Source organism: Varroa destructor, unplaced genomic scaffold (genome assembly GCF_002443255.2).
Source record: "Varroa destructor unplaced genomic scaffold, Vdes_3.0 BEIS01000004.1, whole genome shotgun sequence".
In the NCBI taxonomy this organism is placed as follows: Eukaryota; Metazoa; Arthropoda; class Arachnida; order Mesostigmata; family Varroidae; genus Varroa; species Varroa destructor.
Window position 1 is genome coordinate 32,767,368 of NW_019211457.1, and position 25,282 is coordinate 32,792,649.

Here is a 25,282-nt window from a genome sequence, read left to right on the forward strand (position 1 = left end):
TGTAGGCGTCGCCCGCTTCCACACGGGACATCCTATCATTGGCTCTGTTTGCCTACGTGTGAAGAACCCAGAAAATCGATCTTCCCCAACTAGATAATCAGCACCGCGGTTAACATCAGCGACCCGTCAAAGCTCTTCAAATGATAAAATGCGCTTTTGTTAACGGCAACGGCTCGATTCGCAGCGGCTTTTACCATATCGACGAGCACGATGGGTACTTTATCTACTTCTCTCCTATCGAAACTGAGCCTGTCGGCGCCGATGTGCCCATGATGTCGTCTGACTTCGTTGAAATTTCATAAATTATCTTGACATAAAGGTGTCCACGAAATGGTATGTCAACAAAGTGAAGCTATTTCCAATGGCTGACCTGTCGTTTGCGCAGACAAGGCACGCGTCAAATGCTATTAAAATACCAGCGTGTCAAAACTTTCGCTCGGGTATTGATGAACACTGGCTACAGGGGAGACGTCTCGAACGCAACGTACGGCGGCGTACGTAGCAAACCTTACGAGTCAACTAATATCATCCGGAGTTCGTACGTAGATCTACACGGGGTACCACGTCTTTTTCATGTACCTGATCTTGCTCAAGGATAAGCACAGGATCTGAGAAATGAAGCGTTTAGCAGCAATAACGGCAGTCATCCGCTTGCCCGTAGTCGATCTGTGCCGTCCTGGCCACGAACTGAGTATGAGTCGAACGTTCGTTCTGTATGTGAGAGTAGGACAAAGCTTGTTAGATAGCCAATGAAAATGGGTAGCGTTCTGCTATCTGAGCGCCTTTTGTAAAGACGGCTTAACGACAACAAACAAAAAGATAAAGCAGAGGTAACAAACCGCTCTCTCATAGCAAATAATGAAGCATAGCAAGGTTTCATTTGCAGCGTTCCATTCCATAGGGTGTTATTGACTATATGGTTAAGGAGCTGTACTCAACCGCGCTTATGGTATGGGCTTTTGACATTTATCAGTAATCATGTCAGTCATCTGGCAGATGTTGACAGTAGAAGCAGTCTAAATGTTTGTGACAAAAATATAGGTGTTAATCGATTCTTGCTCTAATGATCGCTTAAAAATAAGACTATATTGATGATGTTAATGGTTTTTATTATACTCAATGCAGCCGAGGACCCGTCTTTGGTGCCGGGCAACATACGGTACGGATCACCTTTATTTGGCCAAACCACTGAGAATGTAATACTGTTTTAGTGTTCGTATTTCGTAGGCAAAGTGGCCCGAAGCATCATCCAATTACATACGTTCGTTTTCATAGAATCAAGCTGGTGTCCCACAGGGCCGGCCAACTATACAAACTACCATGTCCATTTCTCAATTAGCAGAGCCTTTCAAAGTAGTATATGATGTGTCAAATACACACGAAACTGAATACTATTACAGACTAACTTCTAGCGTAGCTAAAGATAACTCCTGAATAGAGGGTCCTGTGCAAATTCCGGCGCGCCCTCTAGCAGATACAATGTTTCCCCATCTAAAGCAGGGCCGTCAATAAGCAGCCTTTTATATCTGCGTTTTGCTGTCTTTGACGAGTTTAGCAGGCCGTAAGTTTAATTTCATCTCTCTGCCATATGTAAGAACTACAGGTCTTCTATTCTTCCGTAGAAACAGCTTCATCGAACTCGTTCTACAGTCGCTTAGTACGATATACGCAGCAAGATGAGCGAATCATATAAAACTACATTATCAATTTCTGTGTTCTTCATTGTATGTAATAATAGTACAAGTAAAGCTAACCCTAATTTTGTAAACACTTGATACAGTCAGATTCTGCGAACACAGGCTCGAACAATCTCCGAATATCGGACATCCATTTTGCTCGTTATTCAATGTAGAGCACACTACTCTGATAAGTAGAATGGTCTTCACGCCAATTTATACCCGCACCGGCAAATACCGGCAAAAATATCAAACTCAACATTAGGTTCCGGTCCATTCCAGCCCTCGTTCTCGATGGGGCTTTCGATGCGCGGAGCTGCTTACCCCTGTTACTTCACTGAAGTTCTCTTCTTTTTTGGGCATACCGCGCTCTTCCATAACCATCATCTGAAGAAGGACCGCCCGCCTAATCAACTTTGTTAGTGGCCACAACCCTAGACCGTGATGTTCGCAATTCACCATTCAAAATTCCTTCTACCCGTTGCCCCACTTGGGCCAGGCGATTCTGCGTTGCTGGGCTGACTTTGCCGCCGCTGAGCTAGTTGCCCTTACCCGCCCTCACAAATGACCGATCGCTGCTTAAACATCCCGTGACGTCTAACGCTCTGCTGCCGAGTAGTCTTTTTTACCAGCATACCGTTCCAATGACGGCGACGATCTGACGTACTGAATCATATGCACATTGCGGTTGCTTCGCGTTCCAAGGATATTCTTTTCTGTGCTATATGCCTCATGTATTTGTTCCAAAGTAGCCGTTGGCGCTTTAGACTACAACACCGGACAGCATAACCTCCGCCGGGACGATCACAGGCGACGTAAACGAAGTCGCGCGACGCCAGATGCCGATACCACATGCCACGACTACGTCAGGCCGCAGTGGCGATGGACCCCCACAGAGCCTATCCGCCTCCACCCCGGACCCATCGCAGCTCCACCCTAACAACCAGAGATGTTCCGCTCATCTACTAAGGATCGACTTTGTTGGCCCAATAGCCACAAAGAGTTCCTCCAGAGCTTCGTCAGCTGTAGAGGCAACAAAGCAAGTCTCGTACGACAACTAAATATAAAAAAAAAATCGTACAGGGATCGAGGCCACGCTGGAGTCTTGGCCAATGTACACATATTAGACAAGGGACCCAAAAAACGAGTGCAGAATCGCATCAATGAGAAGCATCAAAAACACACGCTAAAACTAAGTCAGATCTAATAGGACCAGCAGGAAGTGCAGGTTTGACACAAGAAGCATTTGCTAAGAACGAAGAAAACGATCGCGCTCGTGGTGGGCGCACGCTCAACGGTCGCGCGCTATAAACACATGGCACAGCATATCCCATCTGAGAGCTGGGTGCCAGCGGGATCATAGCAAAAAGCCAATATCTGCCAGAGCTGACAAAGCCGATATTCTTTCTGAGAGGTGTACGAAACCTTGTGCACGTACTCGCGTGCGGCTGAGTGCCGTGATGGACGCATTCGTTTTTTGTCGGTATGATATCCCTTTTTCCCGTTGCACGTCACCGCAACGCACTGAGGCGTCCATAAGGCCGGCATTCGACGCTGTTGTGGGTGTAAGATGCTCCGAGTTTGCTGCTAAGCAGCGTGTGCCGATTTGAGAACGACTATCACAATAGCTGTTTGCTTTAAGAGAAGAAGCCAAAAGCTTGAAAAGTAAGGAATAGCGCGCAAGAAATGAGTCAGCCATAGATCAAGGAAACGAAACCGGTAACATGCGGCCTTTGTGTTTGTGCTGTTCCCTCTGTAATGTGTAACAACTTTTACTTTGTTTTCTCTTTAAAGAATACCGAGGACGTTAGAAGCTCAAACAACATACAGTGAGCTTTCTATCGAATGGACATGCTATCGGGCTTAGGCTGCAACTCAGCCCAATCTTTAAGAATATAACCGACAGGTCTTCGACGATTATCTCGTAGTTCAAAGTATTCGGCAATTTCCTCAACAAACATTTCGGCGTAGAGCTTCTGCTTAATTCTTTGCGCTCGTTTCTCCTCCTCTCTTTGCGTATACTGAGACTGATTAGTGTCATTATTTCCGTCACCCAAATTGCTGCCACCACCTCTCGCCTTTTTTGAGATTGATTAGAGCGTTAAAAGCTATTCTCATTACGCTCTCTCTCTCTCTCTCTCTTTTTTTTTTTTCTAAAGAAAATTTAATGTAATTTAAAGTAAAGCAGCTCTTTCGATAGTAAGATATACGGTGGGAACTTAAACGTTGCCTAACGTTCACTGCTGATCACCACGTCACGAACGGGTTCGTCCCTCTGTTCGTGCCTTTATGGCGCCACCACCTCGCAAAGCGATAATCACTGTTACCTGTAGGCCTGCTAACGTCTGGGGCTTCATGTGTCGGGCAAACACGAGGTCAACAAGGAGTTCTCGTCACTTATTGGCCGGCTCGCCGCTTGCAGCAAAACCCGATTACTCTGTGTACTTCGACTGGCCAATAGCAAGGCCCGAGATCCGCTCCCGAAGAAGACGACGAGAGACATAGAGAGTCTGAAAATCTGGCCGAAGCAGAATGCGAACGGAGACAATAAACCTATGAACTGCGATTTGTTTGAACTACAGTTATCATGACGAGGTGATCAGAGACAGAAAAGTCTTGATCAGCTCTGTATAAGGTGGGCTAAATATTTTTACTTTGCAATCAGTGTCTCCTAGTCGCGGTTAAGTGTCAGGGGAACAGCCGTAGGACGGTAAGATAACGTGGAATAAATGGGAATATCGTCAAGCCATACCTAGTTTGTTTCCATTTATAAAAATCCGAACTTTCATCATATTGCTTAAACTTATGTTCTTTTTTTTTGTCTACGATCCGGATGTGGGTTTGTAAATTTCAAACGCGGCTCGATTTAGGGTTTATGACGGATTCAACGTAAAGTCCCACAAAACAAACTAAGAAACTCCATACGAATAATAAAAAAAAAAAAAAACGTTATGTTTGGACCAGAAAGTTTCTCCATTGTTCCACATTTAACACTTTTTGCCAGCGTCATTTCCACGGCAGCGATCCGAAACCTGAGATGGAAGTTGCTGTCGCTATTTCCGGACCTGGCCCCTACGACGTAAGAGCTTTTCTCCTTCCTTAAGCTAACCGGTGTGTTTTCCTATTGAATTCTCTTTTCTTTAAAACGCTTCAGGCTAGAGAAGTCGTAACGAGAAGTCCTGTTTCGCGGCCCATAGCAGTTCTATCGAATGGGATTTTTCATATTACGTACTTATGCATGCATACATACAGTAAGGGTTTCAACCACGTATGATCTTCTTTAGCTCTTCAGTGAATTATCTGCCCCTAATTAATAGCATAGCTTGTACCGTTGCTTAATATGTGCGTGACTAACCCGTATACAACGTCTGTTGTCTAGTGTCTAACTACCTCGAGTGTTTTTATTCGGCATTTTTGTCGAATTTTGTTGACCAATTTTGGACAATGTACCTAAATATGATCGATCAGCAACGACATAGAATTGCTGACCTCGAACGAGAGATTCGAAACGATCGTCACAATATAAAGGAATCTTCATTCTTTATCAGAGCCCAATTCTTCGTTCATCTTACAACAAAATGTACATCGATTTTTCGGCGACACAAAAACGCGACAGCTCGGTCAATAGTTACGGTAGCTCTTAACCCACCTTGTAGCCAAAGGAAAGCTAGCTAATTCAAGATCTGACGACTGACTCGACGGCCGGAGGGTAACGGGGAGACAGCGGATCGCATCAATACGACAACGATCGGACTCTCTCAAACGCGATCAAATAGCAGATAAAAATGGACGAAATCAGCTGAAGTCGGAAGAAGGGGAGGGGGGAGGGTAAACCGACGCCAAGATGTGAAGCCACTTAATACGTGACGGATTGATGGGATATAACCGACGTACATACGTAGTCAGGAAATTGTGCAACGTCGTTCAAGATAAGGCCTTTAAATCTGATTTTTGTATTAAATTGTAAGCCAGGCTACAGTTGACGACGCTATAGCGGCGCTAAGGTACAACTTGTTCAAGTGAGACGCTTGATGCCCCTGGAACAAAGGCCTAGCGCTGGGCCGTCTTTTTAACGAGAACCGTATGAAATATTCGTGATTACAAGAAAAACTAATACTGTTCACAATGGAAGTAGCAGGGAGCGAATGTTTCGGTCTTTCCACTGTTAGCAAAAAAAATCCCAAACCGAATGTATCTAAATCTGAGTTGTTTCCATTATTGTTAAATCATCAGGCATAAATGATGATGACGCCATATGATTTTACCTATAGCTGTTAGACCATTTTTTTTTTGCCGACTGCATGATTGTTCTCTAGCGCTCAATTGGCTATATATATATATATATATATATACTGGAGACTCTGTTCAACTAATCTCTTACTTTGCTCAATCTGTGGACTGGAACAGGCTTCATCCTGTAGGCTGTTTCATTGTCCTTCGTTTTGTTAAAAGTAATTGTAGTCCTAATCAGAGCGCATTTGAGAACTTCTTGTCCGAAACGTGTACACGCCACCTTGGCACGGAACTGATTAGACGGAAAAAAATGAAAGGAAAAAGGTTATATTCAATGTTATTGTGGCGGTGAATGTAGGCCCGTCGTGGAACCGTGCTGAACACTTATCTTAAAAGCAAAATTGATAACTCCTAAATCTTTCTTAGAGCTCATTACGTACACTGAAGATGATTAATTTTTATGCTAAATAAAAGGCATATTTTCAATATGCTTCTAAATTAACATTCAAACCTATTGGATAACTTAAAAATATCTAAACGCATGATAGAATACACACAGAGGGTAAATCGAAACGCACAGATTGTGACCACTGCACAACGCTATATAGGGGTAACGGAAGGTTCGTCATGAGGATTCGTGAACGTCCACCGTAGAATACACCGTAAATAACTGTATTTGATCAATAGATGATTCGTTAGCAAGGCGCCGCTGCAGGACTCATCTAGTTATCTAGTTAGAGATTATATTGAATACCGTTCTGTCGGTCAGTTACAGACAAAGCGTATCATATTTTACGTACATTACATGAAGGTGGGGGCGTAGAACCCCCGGACATCTGCAAAGTGATTCTTCATTCAAATGCACCTTTCAAGTTCCCTAACGGACAAAGCACTTCACAGTCTCAGTTCCGTGAATACGACGCATGATAAGAAGAATGATACCATAAAACAACTATGACAATTCGTACATATTCTCGAATGATTAGCAAAAACTTGCTCCTATTCACTAGCCAAGATTATTGATTGAACCTTTTCAAGCTCCCGCAATCTCTCTATCTTACTACGGCGTCTCATTAAGTAATCATCTGGCACCATTGAAATAATTAGTACTGATACCCTAGTATCTTTGCGCGTCAAGATTCAAATCGCCTCAAGTGTACAACAACTATGCATAGCTGCGACAGTGATTCAGGTGCCGAGATACTCTTGTGACCTGGACAAATGGGTTTTCGCCCACCCTGTTATGTACACACACACACACCGCCAGCGGCTGGCACCAAGACACCACTGGACCATCACTGGGCGCCAGCAGATGACAGTTGGCGCCTGAAGCATCTCCTTTTGAACAGACTCCTTCAGAAGTGCGCATGTTTGAGCCCCGCCCCGTCGCTTCGACGCAGACTCGCTGTCGCCTTGGCCTTTCTGGCGTCGTGCTAAAGGTAGTGGCGATTTCTGCGGCGTCCGCCGCGGTGACGTTTGCCATGGCAGACAACCGCGACAACGTTAACGATCCCGGCGACACGGCGTCATGTCTTTGCGTCAGTTGTTGTTTTAGCGGTTACCGGTGTTGTCACCAAAAAAGCTCATTGCCGTACGCAATGCACTTCTGCCCGGTAACTGTGTTAGGGTGATGTTGATGTTGGACATGGTTGAGCCTCGATCATTCCTTGGGCGGACTTGCAGCTAACGTTACGCATCATATAACATTTCCTTCTATTGCTCCTGGTGCTGCTGCTGCTGCTGCTGCTGTTGTATCGTTATTGACCAAGGGACAGTAACGGCAATGACGGAGCGCCCGCCTCATCGACGACACTTAAGAGCGACAAGGACAGGCGTTATTACGCGATTCGATTATTTATTATTTGCTACTCGTTGATAGTCGACAAGCGTCGATTAATCAGGGTGGATATAGCAAGCAGACGTGGCTGGCATTTAACCACGATGACGGCCACTGCTACTACGATTTGTCGCCATTTTGCCATGATGCAGTGGAGACAGGAATTAAGGTAAACAAGAAAAGTATAAGTTGTGCTTTGTAGTAACTTATCATCGCAACTACACCAGCAACACAATAGTGTTGGATGTTCGAGAAAGCATTTTCCCTCTGCCGACCATGATGAAGCCAACTCACAGCGATAACGCGATGGCGGCAATGTATAAAACACATAAGTCTGATGGGGTGATGATAGCGCCACGACGACGCCTAAGATGACGCTGGCCGTATCGTGTTTTATGGAAGATATGAAACAACAGCTGCGCTTCAGCTACAAGAGTCCCTGCTGCGGCTGAGTGCTGTCAAAGTGGACAAGCAATCGAATTGAGTGGGCTGCACGTGTCTGTTTTACATTCTGAGGACTTCTATTCTGGCCGTTCGGTGTACATGAATCAAGGACGAACGTAAACCACAATTAAGGTTTAACCATAAGCGGATACGTTTCAACTATTATAATCTGTCGTTGAACTGACTATAGTGAACGAGTTAATGACACGCCGTCAAAAAGGTTCTCTCATTTCCGAAAAATTGAGGTTAGTTTGTAGGGGAGACAGCCTCGTAAGACTTCAGTGTAGCTGAGTTGCAATGACATCGTATGTTCAAATGGCAAGGGCAGCTATCCCATGTAGATTTCACGAAAGACCTAGCTATAATCAGGAGAATTTAGTTATCAGGTCTCTAAAATGAGCTGGGTACAGAAAGTTCACTAAAGTCTAAGTTGTCTTTAAAGAACTTCCTGAGGAACAACTGCCGTTAAGACAAACATATTGTATTAAATGCATTTATGATCTCTGCCAGGTTCACTGAGTCAATGTGGAGATCAATACAACTCAACTAAAGAGCACTCAATTCACGAGAAAGATACGCGGTTGGTGGCAGGTCAAGTGTACCTACCCTCACGTTACCATGATTCCAATAAGTTTTACCCAATTTCTTGGACTCGTGACCTATGTCGGCCAAACGTTGCAATTTATCATGCGTATTAATTACCGCTCAAATACATTTCAAGCGTTCTAGAGTGGGTTCATCGACTTGTTACTACAAAAAGAAGTTTCGTTTATTCTAATTTGAGCTCCCCTCCGTATTCGCTACCGATTCTGTGCGATGTTTGCATTGATGACAGTTTCCGAGTAAGAAACTTGACAGAAGTCTGCCGACACCCAAAAAGTATTGATGATAAGAAGGATCATCTTTAAAGGCTGAGGCAGTATGGCTACATCATGGTTTCATCAACGGCGTCTCTTTCGACGATACAACCGTTTAGTCATATCTCACGGCCAGCTAAAAAGGCATCCGTGTTCCCTAACTTCGTAAAGTCCGCTACCGCTCATCAACTGGCTACTTGATTATTGTGGTGGGTTTCCGCGTTGGAGAGCCTGCGATGCTGTTTTGTACCGACTTCTTAAAGACTCAACGACTACCTAAAGATTAACGCTAATGTTACCGAGGTCCCGTACCAATTTATGAGTTGAAAAAAATTAAATCGCCTCTTAATTTATCGGCTTTCGTCACGATACAGCTCACAGTTTTATCGTGCACTGGCGAGGTGTTGATCGGCATCGGTGCGAGCAACTGGCTTTACGAGCCATGAGCATGTCGGCTCCTCGACGACAGAATTCACCCTGAACCGATATCCAAGCAGAGCATAAGCGTCCTAAGTCACGAGCAACCGTTGAAGCACTTTACGGTCGAATTTTTCGGTCCCGCTGACATTTTATTTTCGCGTCCGTCTAAGCTTCTTTTCAAAGTCCGAGTTCTGGGTTCCCTCCGCCCATCTTCACTCGCAAAACAATGCTCGGTGCGGCATCTATTGGCGTGCGACTACCGTAGCTTTCTCTGGAGGGCCGGTTTATACTGTAGGCACCTGCTTGAGCATCGTCTACGGCAGTGCGCCTATTCGTAGCTCCCGTTCATACATAATGGCGTTTGATTTGATGTAGATATCAAACTTGATATATCTGGTCCGACACCGATTAGAATTCGAGTAATGGGCTAGCGGCACTCCGTTCATCCAGCCGCTGATAGCGGCCGTGGCAATGGCGGGATATTGGCAAATTTTTGGGTTGGGTTGATTTCGACATCAAGCTAAATAAGGAAGATCGAAGCAGGGTGCGCGCTCTGTACAAAAGGAATTAAAAAAATACAGAAAAACAGGAGGAGACGAGGTGAGAAAAGCGGATCAACATAACATCACATAACGCAGGAGTCGAATCCTTTTCGTCAATTAACATCAGGGTGTCTACAGGTGTTGGTAAGCGGGAGCCCTGCTCTTGGACAGAACAATATCGGCGAGAAAAAGGAACGACTCTTTCGACATCTGGGTGTTAATGCCGAGGAGCTATCGTCGGGAATCACGTGCAAAGCAGCTTCTTAATGAGCTTCAACAAGTGGCGACAAAGTAGATAAGGTAGTGCTTTAGGACGTGAGAAGCGGTCGACGTGATGAAAGATCGTCCTTAAACTGGACAGATTATAAAATGTGCTCGACCGAAACAGGCTGGCTACTGTTAGCCAACGAATTATTTCGTATTGATATACAATAGATGATCGTAGGACGATTGCTTGGCCAACAGGGGAGTGGTGGCAAAGGTATCTTACCTTATGAGATACTGCCTATTACGTATAGAGAACAGCTAAGACGACATTTATGTGTACGATGCTGGTCTGAATTAATTTTTAGATTAGTAGATGTTGGTTCTCGCAGTTATCAGATGATCATCATATTATACTTTCAATGCCCTTAGCACCGCTTCATATAATTCGCTTTAAATAGCCATTTCGAAAATACAATTATGAGGAATGCGTGTCTCCCCAGATTTAAAAAAAAAAAACACAAAAATGATCAATTGTTTGCCCGCTGTTACGTCTCTTACGGGATATCTTGTCTATTATGCACTTGTACAGGTGACCTTACCTCACGGACGCTCCAACGGTATTTGTTAATAATACTACCGAAAGCAGAGCATTTATTTCCCTAAATACTGAAACAGGTCAATAAGTTTCCTCAAAAAGTAGATGTTATTCATACGAAACTTTGTCCACAGTTGAACATTGTAAGTTAGAAAAACACGAAGATCTTGTACAGCTGTCAAGGACGCATTTTTATTAATCACTACGAAATTTACCAAACGATCAAACTTAACCTTGGACGGCAAGTGGCGTCGCAGTGCAAGGACTACGAGAGGGACATGAAGCAATCGTACACGTGCATATCATTCAGCATTAAAAAAAAACCGTAGTTCATGTTGAGCACTTAATCTAGTTAAAAATACATCGAGAAAAAAAGGTCCAACAATAAGCCCTTGTTTTTTTGCAACGGCTAGGGTACGTAGTGCTACCATCCAAGCATATTACAATCAATTTGAAATCCCAATGCTAAAGATAGGTTCTGACGTATCGAACCACAAGGTTGGCGTATCGCATTGTGCCAATTGACATTTACTTGCGCTCGAGCCATCACAAACGTCTCCCTTAAGCGAAGAATAACATTTGACTTACGTGCGCCGACGTGCAGCGTGCAACGAAAAACACACAGAGATTCCACGTAGTACACAATAGGTAGCGATTTTTGAACTTTTATTAAGAATTGCTTTGATGAAAACGAATCGTCGAATCAAGAATAACGACCCGATATGTGGGCCTAAGACCCACATATATAAACAATGTCATATTATAACTAGTTTAATCTCTTAAACACTAGGTCGGGGATTAATGGAATTAACGACTGTCACTTTTCGTTGTTTCGAAACACTTACATCGACCAACGTACTCAGCCGGTAGTCTGTGCAGCTAACCGCGCTAATAAAATCGAACTCGATTTCAAGGTATTGATCTCGGCCGTCCTCGACTCGATAAATTTCTTCGTCACGACAACGCTGCGTCAAGAATAAGAGCTCGCGCAAGATTGACGCTCGTGGAGTGATCTTATTCACAAACCGTCATCGATAACTTGGATCTGGCCTTAACTTGTGCTCCTGGTGCCAGGAGTTCGTCGGCTAGCAACATACCTGCCGTCTCGTACGGGCCGTCTCGCCCAGAGTTACCGATGCGCCAAGTGAAAACGAGCCTGCCGCGCAAGCAATCTATTAGTTTGATCAGGTTCGTTTACGAATTAGACATTATAGTGAATGGATATTTTGGACAGGAAGCGTAAACGTAGAGATAAATAGGCTCAAATATATGTGTACCTGTGTTGTTTCGCCTGGGGATACGTCGGCTTGGGGTATTCGAGCACTATGGGGGGTCACGGAGCACGAAATGGCTAGTGACGACGACAGACGGGTGGCAACATGCATTGGTTCTATATAAGGCTGGAATCACTTGAAATGATTCTAATAAAGCCTAAGTAAAATAACGTGCGCGTAGCTAATTAGGCAGTAAATCGTATAAATCAACTTTATTTCAGTGACTCTTTTTGGGTTGACTAGTGAAAAAGATGCTTAAAATCATAAGCAATATTTTTCTATTGTATCATTTTGAAAGATACCATTTCTTGACATTCGTTTACTTTTGTCTATCCATGTATTTGTAAACATGAACATATATATTGGTCAGTAACTGCAGTCTCTCATATTTATCTGTTCTCAAACAGTCCTTACAAGCTCTATCGCGACGTTACTATATCTTCAGGTTTCTTCGGTGCTACCAAGGAAAAGCCTTAAGTCACTCGTTTTATGACGATTTGTAATTGAAAACATTATCACCCGGTCGTCCACATCGTTCAGCTTCTACTCGGTAGCCGTTTGTGCGGTTGTAGGAACCACTAACGACCTACTGCTCGCGTGGGGCTAGTTATGTCATAAGTATCTATTTCGATGTATTTCACCAATCTTGTTCCATATAATGCAGCTACAAGTGCTTCTGTTGTTGGGGCTACCGAGGACTTCCTCGCGCCCGATCTGGGCTTCATCGACTCCCGCCAAACCAGACGATACACCGCACTTCTTCATTATACAATCATGGTTTCTCTTTGACGCTCACTCTCGATCGATTGTGAACGCCGTTTGACTCGGTGACCACCCGGAGCTTTTGGCCGTTGTGACCATCAACCGCTTTCGTTACGCTTGTCGACCGCTAAAGTCATTACTATGTATTATAATTCTCATCACCAATCGCCATTGTGCTGCTGTTACTGATTATTATTATTATAATTCTCTATTTCATTTGGGTGGTCGCGGTACACACTCAATAACGTTATTTCTCAATCTCGTTGAAGCCCGTTCACGTTTTCGATGAGTGTACAACCGTTGCGTCAGTCTGACTGTCCAAAAGGTGCCAGGCATCATGCGTTTCAACCAGACTTTTCGTAGCACTTCAAAGTGATGGCGATGTCCGCTACACGAAGGAATTCCGGGAGCCAATCGTAACAGATCATTGTCGTCGATGAATCTAACCTCAAATTGAGCGTCTGCTCTCGTTTGTACGTTGTATCACTTTGGTCAGCACCTCAGCGAACGGCGATAGCGGTGACGATGGAGAAATCTGTATTGATTCTCGTTGCCTCTGATCGACGATTCGCCTCGTCGTCGAACCCCAGTGAACCTCCGTTTTTTCTTATTCTCTGTTCTATTCTCGCTGGTAACAAAGCCGTGTCTGAGTCCGTTGCTACTGTGAACGCTGCTTTGTCTCAAAGACAACGCAGATCAACGTTGCATGCAACTGGTGCGTAACTGGCGAGAGTGCTGCCGCTGCTGAGGATACAAAAAAGTGTCTTCGTTGATCTTTGGCTAGGGGCGTATGGATAAAATGCGAAAACGATCAACTGGGTTCGACGAGCTCAACGAACCAGTTAACTTCGTGGGGACGGAGATGGGCGTACTAAAAACACGTACGGAATCCATGACTCTGCCGCCATCGCTGCTACTGTTGTTACCGGCGAGTGGCCATTCTGAAAGAGTAAGTAGAATAGAATGCAATCGTTGGTTGCCCATGAGAACTGGTGGGTCGTAAATAAGACACGTGTAGTCGTCGCAATGATTAGTCGCTCTCTGGGGCAACGAGCGGCACTAATGGGCAGGAAGCTGTTTAGAGGTTAGCACGTTCATCTATCAGATAAACGGAGGTGGTAAATGCGACGCCTTCTAACAGCGAAGCTGATTTACTCATGTGACAATAAGTTGTCGAATCATCTCTGTTCGGACCAGGTTGGATTGGGTGGCGAGGAGCTCATGCATGGTGAAGTTGCTCTTCTGAGGCTCATTGGCAAAATCTTAAGTGACAACGAGATCAATCTTTTACCTACGTACAATAATACACCGTGAACAAGATGCTAAAGGTATAGAGCAAGCGAGACTGAATGATATCGGTGAGAAAATGATATTTTCGAGATAAATCCTTTCAATATATTCGTATTACGGATAGATGTATAGGAGAAGACAGGGAAGCTGTAACCGTAGTAAGCTATCACCTGTGTCCTTTGGCATAGAGGTTGCTATTTCTTCGGCGTTGAGATCAGAAAAAGACTGTCAGCTCTTAGCGTAGGACATACATTTATGAAATCGACTTTATTCGCGAGCGTCTTACTCGTGGCTCTCAGAAAAAGTATATTGTCTGAGATGTTCGGAAGAGTTACGCTGTAAGTACGAAATCTTCAAGGTAACAGAACAATCTGCTAGTAACTGAAATCTCTTTCTTTTTTTTTGCATCTGAGGCTCACCTGTTAAAACTTACTTGTTAGGCATACATCTGACTTTTAGTTTTACGCCCTCAGCGCATAGGATCAGCTCAAAGCGAATGAAGCTTTTCTTTTTTTTTTTTTTTAACTTTTTTTTCTAACTCCGAAGCGCTACACATATGATTCTCCATAGTGCCAAGTAACGTAGCTGCATCGTTATTTATTCGAGCTCATACATCAATTCATAATATCAACGCGTTTATGACACATCACCGTAAGCAACACTTTGCATTAAAATGTCAACTTTTGTCCTAGGTTAAGCTTCTGCCTAAATTAGATACACTGAACTCGTGCTTTACCCTTCGTCCTGCCGCACTCATCGACCATTACGGCGCCTTCGTACGAAAAACTCCATTGTGAAAAGCTATTAGCGCGTTTGCTGATCTGACCCGACTGACGCATTCACAGTTTAGTTCGTTCTCCCCGATTGGTCCACTATTACCGCCACAACCTTCTACGTCGGTCATTTTTCTCTATGGATGACCCAGCCTTATTTCTCTTTAACTCTACCTTCATCGATGTTTTTGTCTCATACAACACATTACCGAACGGTAGCAGTAGATGTACTAACGCGCCCTCAAACGGGCCGACTCGGAGCAATCGTTCAGCGTACACTCTCACGAACGACGACGCATAACGTGTGGGTTGAGATCGGCAGTAGCGCGAGCTGCCTAAGCCCAGGCTTTATTCGGCTTTTCATTCTGTATATGATCCATTAGACATCTTGTCGTCGGCGGCTGTGCACTGCTGATGTAATTAAAACGACGGGCCAGAATAGAGAACGACAGGTCGACGGCTTAACGGCCTCTGTACATCGAACGAACAGCAACCGAATCAGTAGCACGAGGCGCGGAGAATGCTAGCATTACGATCCCGTCGTTGGTATGGTGGTCATATCAGAGGGTGTCAAGGAGCCGTTTCGCATGCCTTCGTTGATGAATGGTCAACGTAATAACGTAGAACAGCCAGCTGCTGCTGCTGCTGCTAAGCCAAATCGAACCGGTGGCAACAGTGGACGGCGGCAACGCGTTTGGCCGTTCGATGCTCAGATTCTACTTAAATGTAATTGATATCAACACTTTTCGATAGGAGAGATTACGGCACAAGTGGCAAGCTAGCGAATCGAGAGCGAGCACTTTCGATCACAGGTGCTGCTGCAGCTAGTCAAGGCTGATACATGCGGTTACCGGCTGTTAGAGAAAAGTTCGCGCGCAAACCATACAGCCTGATCCGATATTGAAAGGTGTGCCCGCTATAAAACGTCGTTTGAAAGAGACCTGAGTTAGGGGCACGATTTTTCTCGCGTTTACTTAACAATAAAATAGATCAGTGCATGTTTATTTATTACGAATTTGACATGTCGCTATGCACACGACCTTAACGGACTAATATACTATAACATCAATAGAGAATTAGATGTCACATGGAGGCTGGGTCGTAGCTGTCCTATTTTAATGTACTCGTTAATCAGTTATTGTTTACTGAAGATAATGTGCATGTACATCTTTTATCTTCGATACAGTGAGTGTCTATGACATTTTAGATTCACGATAGGTAGACGGCAGAAAATTTCATGGAAAGTTTGGTCCTTCAATATTGACGTTAGCGCACGTCATATCCGCACCGTTTGCCGAATGTGCGCCCAAAGGTTACACAGATCTAGAAAAACATATCGTTCAAATTTAAAGTGTGAATTTCACAAAATCCACACCGCAATAGCGTTACGCAATTTGCGACCCGTTTAATACTACGAACCCCATTTTCTTTCGACCCCGTTTTTATCCGAACGCCGTCCCGCGGATTCGCAATGTACTTTGACGAAATTAGTAATCCCAGTATGGGCCCTCTGTGATACACGAGCGAATTGAGGCTTGCAGCTGACTCTCGTCGTCAACAGCGGTCGTTCCCCCGACCGGTAGCACTTCTACCTAGACAAAACGCGAGTGTTAGGGGACGCGTAAGTGAAGTGCATCGGTAGCGCTATGCGACGTAACATCGAAGTCCAGCACTCTCACACCATAGCTCTCGAAGTCACACGCCGGTTCAAAAAAAAAAAGTTTGATCTTTCAGACAGCCAACGAGGTAACAGCCGCCACTGAAGACCAATGAGGAACCAATCCTGGCCACACCTCTATTGCCACCGAGGGTCCTCGGTCATCTTGTTTCTTACGACCATGGCCCAGACTGATGCATCAGTCGCTGGTGTTCGGACTGAAATGCTTGAAGCACTCGAAAATTCTCCCGCAGCAAAAGCTACAACAGAGACCAGCTAGCTAGTCAAGTAAGAAGGGAGCCTGCCAGCCAATCACTTGAGTTGATAGCGCCATTGCCATACGTCGGATAGGATTAGCGATGAAAACATCAAGCTTCTGATTGATGTCCTCTCAGATCAGAATATAGTCGTAGATCGTCCAACCGGGGGACCGTAAAACCAGGCGTCGTTAGTTAGCGGTTGTAAGCTCTATTTGGTGCACTAAACGCTGTCCATTGCGGTGCTCGTTGTAGACGTGAGCGACTTATGCGTGGCTCTACGTTTAGTTGAATAAAGCATCGACGCGGCAGCAGAAACTCGTGAGTAGAAAAAGTTATCGAAGAAAAGCAGCCTTGTTTGTGCCTCAATCCGTTTATGAAAGGACATTCCTCTAAATGAGATTACTATCGAGGACGTTGATGAGGTGAGTTCGCACGTCAATCACGATTCCGGCTGCCACTGATGTTGTTATTCAATAGTGACTAAAAATGAAGACAAGATGAGTGATTTGAAGACATCAGTGGACACGGTCTGGATAGTATCCTACGATGGTGCTATGGATGCAAACTACTCTCGAGACCCGCGCTATAGATACATGTTCTATTCCAGTCTAGTTTAGGCTCATGTTGAAACTATGCCTAGTAAATCTTAAACTGCAATAAAGCTATAAACCACATATATTAGTCAATCGGACGCAGCAAATAGCGTAGTGATAACATAATTTTAAAGGTAGATGTTAAGGAAAACTCCTTCTTATAGGCCAAATTAGGTCTGCTAATAACGTACCACAATTCTTCTTCAAATAATGATCAATATTATTTTACTTGTATGAGATAGTAACGATTTCGAGTTTTACGTCTGGAACAGCCCCAGTACTTCAGGACCTATTTGTATTTTTCATGGATAGTAGGTAACTTCTAACTGAACTCTGTGAAATCAGCTAACGCATCAGCCTTAGTAATTTGACTGGCTATTCTTCTATTGGAAACAGTCTTACCAACTGGATTGGAAAGGATTCTCTATTTGCAGAGCGTCTCAGCTGCGGCGGCTCGTTCGCTGCGTCTGTGTACTACATACCATCGCTTTACGCCGGAAAGGTCTCTCCTGAATTCCGCCTTGAATGCGCAAATAGCCATCGTATGTATTAGTACTCAGTTGTCGCAGAGTATTAACGGGCAACCAGTACAAGTCCAATCAAAGGTTAGCAGTGTGGCTTGGTCGGCATTACACGATCAGGACGCTGCCCTTCGCAGCCTTTTCGTTGTGCACGATGTGCCGTAGCAGTGGTTTTGATCGGGCCTTGCGGAATAGCAGAGAGCTTCTAGCCATGATTCTATTAGCAGGCGTTGGATATTCGAGGATCGTCGATGGCGGTGTCGGTATGGGTAAGTCCGACGTAATTGAATTTATTCATTATAATTTTGAGTGAGATAAGATCAGAAATATGATCGGAGATCGATAGATCGTATTGAGCGGTCGGATGATGCCGTGACAGATCAGAGATTAAAGGCTGAGAAACGATGAGCTGGCTATAGCCAAGATGAGGCAGACTAACGAAATATTTTTACGTTTTAACGTAAACACGTCGACACGAGCGTATCCAAATTAACTCGCAGGTATTGATGCATCTGTTAGCACGTACGTACAGAAAGTTGTATGTCTCGGTGTTTAATATAATTTATGTTTACACTTTCCGGAAAAAGCTAACTATATAACAATATATAAAATGATATGACGATGCAAGAATACGCACAAAAATCTAGGCCGTCTATAACACAGAATTCTGATAAATTTCGAACAGAGCTAAAGATTACAATCATATAGAATTTGATGGCTTTTCGTACTAAAAACAAAAGGGTACTAACAAAAGAACAAGTGACGTGTTGCTGGCGGAAATTCGAACAATGGTCTCTACCGCTTTTTTTTCAACAAAAAAATTTTATTTAACCTAAACAGCTAAAGCTCAAATGTTAGTACCATTATACGAGAATAACCGAGGAATGTGCTAAGAACCTAAAATTAAGCCTAGCCATAAATATCCTTTTTCTTGCTAACGCACTCCGTTAATTTTCTTTTTTTTTTTTTACGTAATACGTCGCTCAACAAACCTAAACTACTTCTGTATGGAAAGCGCCGGAAGGTGTCGCGCGTCTAATCGATCACTGTCTCCGCTGTTGTGGACTACAAGAGTCACCGTACGTTGCCGAGAAGTCTATTGCGCCTAATGACATAACGTTTCAGATATGGCACAGGTCGTGCGCCCTCTGTAAATGTGAATCTACAGCTCGTGGCTGTTATAGGGGGTGCATGCCGGTACAATGCAAAGGAGACGCCGGAGACGAAAAATTTGATCTGCTAGCAGCTGCCATGGCAGTCATTTCCGGAGATAAATTATCGACTCATCACTTACCGTGTTTCGTAATTCGTTGTGTAAATCCACAAATGTTCTATAAAGTTTGCCCCAGAATCGGCTAATCATCGTGGTGGTAAATATGTACATCAACAGAAATTTTTAGTACTAACTACAAATGGTTAATACTTCAAAGCGAGTTAGAAACAGTTAGCAACGCTAGGGCTGCGGGGACGTGTTATCTGTTCACTATTTAAACCAGAATTCCATCTGTCGAAATTTCTTCCGCAACTATCCATACTTATTGAGCAAAAAGAGATAATCCAACTTACTGCCTTAGGAGAAAAATATTCCATAGCAAACCCAACACATAGCCAACCACCATTGCCTAATAGAAAATAGACACCCATATAAACCCGTAGGCTAGTATATAACTAAGAAATCCTATAAATTAAATACAAAAACAGTTTATCAAGCTATCTTTATAACGCCGAAATAGAATCTATTATTGTATGTATTTCTATGATTGAAAATAAAGCGGAACTATATATTTTTATGGAGAACTTTTCTACCGTTCGCTCTTTTCTAGCTAGCAAAACTTCGATTTCGCAATCCAGTCGCTAAAGCAAATGCCGTCTATATCGCTATATAACCTTTGATGCTAACGTCCGGAGATACCTTGAATTCACTCGAGGCCTATACCTCAGTGCATTCTGTGCTGCCATTAATAAACGAACAGCATGTCTTCAGTGTATCATTTTTCGTGAAAAAGCGCCGCCTTACGCATTCTCACGAGGCAAAATTTTTACTCATCAAAACTTTCTTCGATGACAATTTTGTTTCCTCGTCTATGGATAGACAAAACTTTTTTGTCTGCCACAGCCTATCTCATAATTTTTTCCCCAATTTGTAAGAAAGCAGGTCCCGAAGGACACCAGTTTATGCATGAGCATCTCTTTTCAATCAATTGCCTCTCCAACGCAAATAGTTCTTCTTATGAGGAGAAATTTTCGTTATTTCTTATCAACTGCCTTCTCGCCATCAAAGTCGGAGCCTCATCGAGGCATTTCTGCTGAATCAGAAATTACCCACCAGAGAAACTCCTTATGCAATAGAACAGCTTCTACCGCAACCTTTGTACTTCCCTTCAGCAGGTCCTTCTGTCTACAACCAGCCGAAAAGCAAAGCGATGTTCCGTGTCCTTAGTAGAATACCCTTTCCTGCGTGCTTTCCTTTCCTTCCCCATTAACTTTGTAATAGCCCTCTATTAAAAATCGTATTACATTTTTATTCCCATTACAATGACAATGTCGACTTCGTCCTCGATGATATCAACGCTACGGAACAAGCGAAGATGATGGTAATGATGGCATTATAATGGCTGCGGTGTTGGATTAGGGAATGGTGTTCCCCCTCCCCGGCCTGACCGGTCTCCGAACAAACGAAAAATAAATAGATAAAACACAGAAAGGGGGAAGTTTCGGGAGAAACGGTGGGGACAAAAGTAGTTATATTATAAATAGGCACAGGCATCGTCGTAAGAAAAATTAGTTAAGTGAGAGAATGGAAGAGGGGTGGGGACCTTAACGGACTAATATACTATAACATCAATAGAGAATTAGATGTCACATGGAGGCTGGGTCGTAGCTGTCCTATTTTAATGTACTCGTTAATCAGTTATTGTTTACTGAAGATAATGTGCATGTACATCTTTTATCTTCGATACAGTGAGTGTCTATGACATTTTAGATTCACGATAGGTAGACGGCAGAAAATTTCATGGAAAGTTTGGTCCTTCAATATTGACGTTAGCGCACGTCATATCCGCACCGTTTGCCGAATGTGCGCCCAAAGGTTACACAGATCTAGAAAAACATATCGTTCAAATTTAAAGTGTGAATTTCACAAAATCCACACCGCAATAGCGTTACGCAATTTGCGACCCGTTTAATACTACGAACCCCATTTTCTTTCGACCCCGTTTTTATCCGAACGCCGTCCCGCGGATTCGCAATGTACTTTGACGAAATTAGTAATCCCAGTATGGGCCCTCTGTGATACACGAGCGAATTGAGGCTTGCAGCTGACTCTCGTCGTCAACAGCGGTCGTTCCCCCGACCGGTAGCACTTCTACCTAGACAAAACGCGAGTGTTAGGGGACGCGTAAGTGAAGTGCATCGGTAGCGCTATGCGACGTAACATCGAAGTCCAGCACTCTCACACCATAGCTCTCGAAGTCACACGCCGGTTCAAAAAAAAAAAGTTTGATCTTTCAGACAGCCAACGAGGTAACAGCCGCCACTGAAGACCAATGAGGAACCAATCCTGGCCACACCTCTATTGCCACCGAGGGTCCTCGGTCATCTTGTTTCTTACGACCATGGCCCAGACTGATGCATCAGTCGCTGGTGTTCGGACTGAAATGCTTGAAGCACTCGAAAATTCTCCCGCAGCAAAAGCTACAACAGAGACCAGCTAGCTAGTCAAGTAAGAAGGGAGCCTGCCAGCCAATCACTTGAGTTGATAGCGCCATTGCCATACGTCGGATAGGATTAGCGATGAAAACATCAAGCTTCTGATTGATGTCCTCTCAGATCAGAATATAGTCGTAGATCGTCCAACCGGGGGACCGTAAAACCAGGCGTCGTTAGTTAGCGGTTGTAAGCTCTATTTGGTGCACTAAACGCTGTCCATTGCGGTGCTCGTTGTAGACGTGAGCGACTTATGCGTGGCTCTACGTTTAGTTGAATAAAGCATCGACGCGGCAGCAGAAACTCGTGAGTAGAAAAAGTTATCGAAGAAAAGCAGCCTTGTTTGTGCCTCAATCCGTTTATGAAAGGACATTCCTCTAAATGAGATTACTATCGAGGACGTTGATGAGGTGAGTTCGCACGTCAATCACGATTCCGGCTGCCACTGATGTTGTTATTCAATAGTGACTAAAAATGAAGACAAGATGAGTGATTTGAAGACATCAGTGGACACGGTCTGGATAGTATCCTACGATGGTGCTATGGATGCAAACTACTCTCGAGACCCGCGCTATAGATACATGTTCTATTCCAGTCTAGTTTAGGCTCATGTTGAAACTATGCCTAGTAAATCTTAAACTGCAATAAAGCTATAAACCACATATATTAGTCAATCGGACGCAGCAAATAGCGTAGTGATAACATAATTTTAAAGGTAGATGTTAAGGAAAACTCCTTCTTATAGGCCAAATTAGGTCTGCTAATAACGTACCACAATTCTTCTTCAAATAATGATCAATATTATTTTACTTGTATGAGATAGTAACGATTTCGAGTTTTACGTCTGGAACAGCCCCAGTACTTCAGGACCTATTTGTATTTTTCATGGATAGTAGGTAACTTCTAACTGAACTCTGTGAAATCAGCTAACGCATCAGCCTTAGTAATTTGACTGGCTATTCTTCTATTGGAAACAGTCTTACCAACTGGATTGGAAAGGATTCTCTATTTGCAGAGCGTCTCAGCTGCGGCGGCTCGTTCGCTGCGTCTGTGTACTACATACCATCGCTTTACGCCGGAAAGGTCTCTCCTGAATTCCGCCTTGAATGCGCAAATAGCCATCGTATGTATTAGTACTCAGTTGTCGCAGAGTATTAACGGGCAACCAGTACAAGTCCAATCAAAGGTTAGCAGTGTGGCTTGGTCGGCATTACACGATCAGGACGCTGCCCTTCGCAGCCTTTTCGTTGTGCACGATGTGCCGTAGCAGTGGTTTTGATCGGGCCTTGCGGAATAGCAGAGAGCTTCTAGCCATGATTCTATTAGCAGGCGTTGGATATTCGAGGATCGTCGATGGCGGTGTCGGTATGGGTAAGTCCGACGTAATTGAATTTATTCATTATAATTTTGAGTGAGATAAGATCAGAAATATGATCGGAGATCGATAGATCGTATTGAGCGGTCGGATGATGCCGTGACAGATCAGAGATTAAAGGCTGAGAAACGATGAGCTGGCTATAGCCAAGATGAGGCAGACTAACGAAATATTTTTACGTTTTAACGTAAACACGTCGACACGAGCGTATCCAAATTAACTCGCAGGTATTGATGCATCTGTTAGCACGTACGTACAGAAAGTTGTATGTCTCGGTGTTTAATATAATTTATGTTTACACTTTCCGGAAAAAGCTAACTATATAACAATATATAAAATGATATGACGATGCAAGAATACGCACAAAAATCTAGGCCGTCTATAACACAGAATTCTGATAAATTTCGAACAGAGCTAAAGATTACAATCATATAGAATTTGATGGCTTTTCGTACTAAAAACAAAAGGGTACTAACAAAAGAACAAGTGACGTGTTGCTGGCGGAAATTCGAACAATGGTCTCTACCGCTTTTTTTTCAACAAAAAAATTTTATTTAACCTAAACAGCTAAAGCTCAAATGTTAGTACCATTATACGAGAATAACCGAGGAATGTGCTAAGAACCTAAAATTAAGCCTAGCCATAAATATCCTTTTTCTTGCTAACGCACTCCGTTAATTTTCTTTTTTTTTTTTTACGTAATACGTCGCTCAACAAACCTAAACTACTTCTGTATGGAAAGCGCCGGAAGGTGTCGCGCGTCTAATCGATCACTGTCTCCGCTGTTGTGGACTACAAGAGTCACCGTACGTTGCCGAGAAGTCTATTGCGCCTAATGACATAACGTTTCAGATATGGCACAGGTCGTGCGCCCTCTGTAAATGTGAATCTACAGCTCGTGGCTGTTATAGGGGGTGCATGCCGGTACAATGCAAAGGAGACGCCGGAGACGAAAAATTTGATCTGCTAGCAGCTGCCATGGCAGTCATTTCCGGAGATAAATTATCGACTCATCACTTACCGTGTTTCGTAATTCGTTGTGTAAATCCACAAATGTTCTATAAAGTTTGCCCCAGAATCGGCTAATCATCGTGGTGGTAAATATGTACATCAACAGAAATTTTTAGTACTAACTACAAATGGTTAATACTTCAAAGCGAGTTAGAAACAGTTAGCAACGCTAGGGCTGCGGGGACGTGTTATCTGTTCACTATTTAAACCAGAATTCCATCTGTCGAAATTTCTTCCGCAACTATCCATACTTATTGAGCAAAAAGAGATAATCCAACTTACTGCCTTAGGAGAAAAATATTCCATAGCAAACCCAACACATAGCCAACCACCATTGCCTAATAGAAAATAGACACCCATATAAACCCGTAGGCTAGTATATAACTAAGAAATCCTATAAATTAAATACAAAAACAGTTTATCAAGCTATCTTTATAACGCCGAAATAGAATCTATTATTGTATGTATTTCTATGATTGAAAATAAAGCGGAACTATATATTTTTATGGAGAACTTTTCTACCGTTCGCTCTTTTCTAGCTAGCAAAACTTCGATTTCGCAATCCAGTCGCTAAAGCAAATGCCGTCTATATCGCTATATAACCTTTGATGCTAACGTCCGGAGATACCTTGAATTCACTCGAGGCCTATACCTCAGTGCATTCTGTGCTGCCATTAATAAACGAACAGCATGTCTTCAGTGTATCATTTTTCGTGAAAAAGCGCCGCCTTACGCATTCTCACGAGGCAAAATTTTTACTCATCAAAACTTTCTTCGATGACAATTTTGTTTCCTCGTCTATGGATAGACAAAACTTTTTTGTCTGCCACAGCCTATCTCATAATTTTTTCCCCAATTTGTAAGAAAGCAGGTCCCGAAGGACACCAGTTTATGCATGAGCATCTCTTTTCAATCAATTGCCTCTCCAACGCAAATAGTTCTTCTTATGAGGAGAAATTTTCGTTATTTCTTATCAACTGCCTTCTCGCCATCAAAGTCGGAGCCTCATCGAGGCATTTCTGCTGAATCAGAAATTACCCACCAGAGAAACTCCTTATGCAATAGAACAGCTTCTACCGCAACCTTTGTACTTCCCTTCAGCAGGTCCTTCTGTCTACAACCAGCCGAAAAGCAAAGCGATGTTCCGTGTCCTTAGTAGAATACCCTTTCCTGCGTGCTTTCCTTTCCTTCCCCATTAACTTTGTAATAGCCCTCTATTAAAAATCGTATTACATTTTTATTCCCATTAC

The 25,282-nt window shown here is 43.5% G+C and overlaps 1 protein-coding gene and 1 long non-coding RNA gene across 8 annotated transcripts in view; both read left to right on the plus strand.

Annotated features, from left to right (window-relative positions):
- Positions 1-19,738, plus strand: part of LOC111249583 (transcription factor atoh7-like) — a 60,951-nt gene extending 41,213 nt beyond the window's left edge. For 2 of the 7 annotated variants that reach the window (XR_015326404.1, XR_015326408.1), the window contains 3 exons: positions 11,726-11,999; positions 17,855-18,210; positions 18,957-19,738. The gene's annotated coding sequence lies outside the window, so the exon portion shown is untranslated. Of the gene's footprint in view, positions 1-11,725; positions 12,000-17,816; positions 18,211-18,956 lie in introns of all 7 variants that reach the window. The other 5 variants (XR_015326406.1, XR_015326405.1, XR_015326411.1 and 2 more) reach the window with 5 other exon arrangements.
- Positions 19,739-20,796: 1,058 nt separating this feature from the next.
- Positions 20,797-24,545, plus strand: LOC147756099 (uncharacterized). The gene is made up of 2 exons (XR_015326855.1): positions 20,797-23,017; positions 23,764-24,545. It is a non-coding gene; the product is annotated as an uncharacterized LOC147756099 (long non-coding RNA).
- The last annotated feature ends 737 nt before the right edge of the window (positions 24,546-25,282 follow it).